Below are 5,191 nucleotides of genomic sequence, written 5' to 3' on the forward strand. Positions count from 1 at the left end.
GGAAGGAAGGAAGGAAGGAAGGGAAAGAAGGAAAGAGAAGGAAAGAAAGAAAGAGAGAGAGAGAAAGAAAGAAAGAAAGAGAAAGAAAGAAGGAAAGAAGGAAAGAGAAAGAAAGAAAGAAAGAAAGAAAGAGAGAGAGAGAAAGAAAGAGAAAAAGAAAGAAAGAAAGAAAGAAAGAAAGAAAGAGAGAAAGAATCCCTACATATCAGACAAAGGGGAAAAGCAGACATTTGTTTCAGGCAGAGAAAACGGCTTATCTTTAAGCATGAGAATGGAGGGAGAGGAAGTAGGGGAGGCAGGTGGCACTTAGGTCACAAAGGTTAGACGAATGTTAATGGGTTGTTTGAAATTGGTTCAGGATGCAGGCCAATTCTTTGTTGGGGGTGACTGCCTCACATACTGCAGGTCACCTGAGTCCCTGGCCTCATATTAAATAGCAACTGTGTCCCCCAATCATTATGACAACCACATATGCCCCTCACATGTCCAAAAGCCTCCTGTGGGTGGTGTCCCCTGGGTATGGAGTACCCCTCGCCCCTCCCTGCTAAGACTCTCCAGCTTAGAAGAAGCCTTCAGGGGCTGATGGATGGAACTGCAGTCCCAGGGCAGGATTCTAGGTGTGGAATCTAGCAGTAAAGTCTCATCTGAGCAGTTTGGACTTGAAGGAGCTTGTTTATCCCAGAACCTAAGACTCAGAGAAATAGCCTGGAATTAAACACTGAAATTCCTCCTGCAATGTGCCAGTGTGGAGCTGTGGAACCTTATGAAGTCGGTGGCCACAGGCACCTTTCTCCCTGCCAGGGGAGTGGCATCTGACCTAGCGACCTGATGGGCCACATGGTAGTCTGCTGATTCTCTGAGGTTGGGGTGTGACAGGTAGTGCCTGGGCTGCGTGTAGCAGCATGATTCACAACAGCCAAAACATGGGCACAACCCAAATGTCCATCCATGGATGAATGGATAAACAAAACGTGGTGTATACAAACAATGGAATGCAATTCAGCCTTAAGCAGGAAGGCAGTTCAGACACACGCTACCATGGATGAACCCTGAGGATGTTATGTGCAGTGAAATAACCCAGTCACCGAAGGGCAAATAGGTGTATCATTCACTTATGTGGGGGCCATGGAATTATCACACTCTTTGAGACAGAAGAGTGGTTGCCAGGGGCTTTGGGAAGGAGAGAACGGGGAGTTAGTGTTTAATGGGTACAGAGTTTAGGCTGGGGATATGAAAAAGTTCTAGAGACGGTTGGTGGTGATGGTTGCATATAGTGTCAATGTACCTAATGCCACAGAACTGTCCACTTAGAAATGGTTAAGATGAGGCCCGATGCGGTGGTTCATGCCTGTAATCTCAGCACTTTGGGAGGCCGAGGCGGGCAGATCACCTGAGGTCGGGAGTTTGAGACCAGCCAAACTCTTTTGGTAGAGATAGGATTTCTCCATGGCCAACATGGAGAAACCTTGTCTCTACTAAAAATACACAATTAGCTGGGTGTGGTGGTGCGTGCCTGTAATCCCAGCTACTCAGGAGGCTGAGACAGGAGAATCACTTGAACCCAGGAGGTGGAGGTTGCGGTGAGCAGAGATCATGCCACTGCACTTCATCCTGGGCGACAACAGCAAAACTCAGTCTCAAAAACAAACAAACAAAAAATGCTTAAGATGGTCATTTTTATATTATGTTTAAATCGTCACTTTAACAAAAAAGAGCGAGTGCTTTGATGCAGAGGCTAGAAATCAACGCTGGCTCTGCTGTTCACCAGGGTGTGGTGGGTCTTGGCCAAGTTCCTCTCTCTATGTCTCAGTGTCCCTGTGAAAGAGAGATCGTGATTATACTCTCCCCACGGTGGCAATGTGGGGATCTCTTGAGCCCTGAGTATAAACCTAGGGGCACAATGACTGCCTGGCACATTGGGGGGACTCAGAAGTGTGGTTATTACTGTGGTTACAGGTGTCCTATTCACTGCTCCTGGAAGGGGCCCAAATGCTTCCGTGGCATGTCTCTTCCCCTTCAGACACTCCCACAGAAGCATTTGGGGCACTTGGCTTAATAGCAAGGTTACAAGGTTATACTGACATGAACGACCGAGATCTCGGCCAGGGTATGTGGAATTTTTCTGGGTCTTCCTGCCTGTTCAACATTCTCTCCTCCCACGAGAACCAGTTCCGAAGGGTACTCCACACGACTTTACAATGCGCTACTTATCTGACCCTGAAGGGACAGTTCTTCCAATGAAAACCTCCACAGTCCCCATTTAGACTCCTACGGAGGGCTGATCATTGCTGTTGACAGAAATAATAGTTCATTTTCTTTTGTTTTGATTAAATAATAACTTGATTGGAAAGTGTTTCCTGGTGCAGCAATTATTAACTGGCTGGGGTTGCTAAGGCTGGAGGTAAAGCCAAAAGCACTTCACCCAACTAGTCATTAATTACCCAGGAAATGTTCGACCTGGAGGCTATTCACTGCTGGTACAAACTCTGAAATTGGTAGGGAGTAAAAGAAAAAAAAGCCTAAGCAATTTCCTTTTAGGCAATGAAAAGTTTAAAAATGGAGCGGCGTGTTACCATAGTCACCATCTTTGGCTCTGGGCTGGCCTCCGTGCTGGCATCCAGCGCACGGCATTTGACATGGTTTTCAGCAGGGCAGCTGTGCCTCTCAAGCACTCATAATGAATATCTGCAGCTCCAGGCTCCCTCGGAAATCCTCAAGCCTTCACTTGTCACCTAATTTCCTCAGGAAGTGTTTCTAATTACACATTTCTTGCTGCCGGCTCCAGGTCAAGTCTTTCTGCACACAATATACGAATTACATAAAACCACAAAACAGCGAGGGGACTCTGGAGCGAACCAAATTGCCATGTAGTTGTTTTAACTTAGTAGGTAAGCATTCGTGGGTGTAATAGGATGTCATTTGCATGAGCTAAAACAACATTAAAGGAACAGCAGGCGTTTCATTCTTGAGAAGTCTTTGTGGAGGTCAGACCCCATTTCAGCAAGATACCTACATAACAATAGATTTTCCAACTCTAATACATGGACTGTTTATTTTAACTACGATACCAGGAGCTTGGTAAAGAGGGACTTAATTGATTCGTACTGTTACCTGGAATCTGCCATTTAGGGAACTTCCTGTAGTTTTATTTCCTGGAAGTGAAATCATCCTTATCTTTGGACTCTCTTAGTTTAGGAAATTCTCCAAGATGTAAAGCAACATTCACCAACTATTCTTAGAGGAAATATTCACCAACTATTCTCAGAGGAAACGCTGAAATCAAGTTAAATTTATGTCCAGATGCTACTGTTTGGGTGTAAAGGTTTTTTTTAGAGTTGAGTAAATTGGTGGATTCTTTAGCTCTTAAAGAAACGGCAAAAATGGTTTTCTAAAAAAACGAGTTTTGACTGGACTGAGGCAACCCCCTCCCACGCCCAGGTGTTGTGGAAGACTGAGCCTGCGCAGGATGGAGAGGTACGGGGGCTCTGGCTGTCTTGGTGGGGCCATGGAGTTTTGCTCAAGTGAGCCCCCAGGCCATACCCATGAACACTCCAGAACCAGGGACAGCTGGTTCTGGCCCGACTTGCAGCTGATGCAAGACCTGTCCTGTCTTGGGGATATTATGCAAAGTGAATTAAGCCAGTCACAAAAAGACAAATACAGTATGATTCTACTTTTATGAGGTACTCAGAGTCATCAAAATCCTAGAGACAGAAAATAGCGTGGTGGTTGCCAGGGGCTGAAGGGGAGGTGGGAATGGGGAGTTAGTGTTTAATGTACAATTTCAGTTTCACAAGATGACAAGAGCTATGGAGATTAAGGGTAGTGATGGTTGCACAATGTGAATGTACTTAATGCCACTCAACTGTACACTTACAAGTTGCTAAGACGGTGGTGGGGCGCAGTGGCTCATGCCTGTAATCTCAGCACTTTGGGAGGCTGAGGCGGGTGGATCACCTGAGGTCGGAAATTCAAGACCAGCCTGGCCAACATGGTGAAATCCCGTCTCTACTAAAAACATAAAAATTAGCTAGGTGTGCTGGCAGGTGCCTGTAGTCCCAGCTACTTAAGAGCTGGGGCAGAAGAATCACTTGAACCCCGGAGGCAGAGGTTGCAGTGAGCTGAGATTGTTCCACTGCACTCCAGTCTGGGTGACAGAGTGAGACTCTGTCTCGCAAAATAAAATAAAATAAAAAATTGCTAAGATGCTAAATGTCATGCTATGTATATTTCACCACACAGACACACACACAAAATGGGGGAAGGAGAGAGGAACTTATCCTGACCCCATTCCTTAAGGAACTTCAGCAGGAAGTAGCAGTCACTGCAAGAAATGGCATTTGCTCCAGGTTTCCCTCCGCCCACTGGCCCTTCTCTTCTCAGTCTCCAAATGTTGAGTGTCCCCAGCCAGTCCACGACTTCTCCTCTCTGTCTACACTCGATTCCTAGTATCTCATCCAATTGCAAGGCTCTAACTGTGAGCTGTGACAGATTCTGTCTTCCAGAGTTGGCCCCAACAGTATCTCCCATTTTATATGCTCTTCTCCAATGTGGTCTTCACCCTCCTTCCATAGAGAGAAGGGGTCTTCAATCTAGGCAGACTTGTGACTCTCTTGTAACCAACAGAAGGGAGTAGAGATGATGCTGTGTGACTTCCAAGGCTAGGTTAGGAAAGTTGCCATGTACATAGTCCAACTCCTGAAGGCTGCCATACTGGAAGGAAGCCCAACCCACATGGAGAGGCCACTGTAAGTATCCCAGTTGACAGCCTGTGTGGAGGTTCCAGTGAATAACCAGCCTCAACTGCCAGGTCTGTGGATAAAGATGCTTCCAGATGATTCCAGTCCCAGTGCTCATGTTGCCTCCAATCCTTGAGTCTTCCAAGCTAAGGGCCCAGAAACTGTGGAGTAAAGACCAACCATTTCTTCTGTTCCCTGCCCTGGATTCCCAGCCCACCAAACTGGTGGGCAAATGAAATAGCTGGTTTAAGCTAAGTTTGGGGGTAACTTTTTTTTCATTTACAAGGTAATAGTGTCTGGAACATCATCTGCGATGACTCCCAAGTTTATATCTCTAACTTAGGCCTCTCCTCTGAGCACTAGACTCACAAATCCAAACTGTTTAGCATTTCGACTTGGAGATTTAAAAGACTTCTCATAGACTTGCTCAGGTCAAACTGGTCTTCCCTGCC

Source organism: Sapajus apella, unplaced genomic scaffold (assembly GCF_009761245.1).
Source record: "Sapajus apella isolate SASKATOON/1434 unplaced genomic scaffold, GSC_monkey_1.0 scaffold29, whole genome shotgun sequence".
NCBI lineage: Eukaryota > Metazoa > Chordata > Mammalia > Primates > Cebidae > Sapajus > Sapajus apella.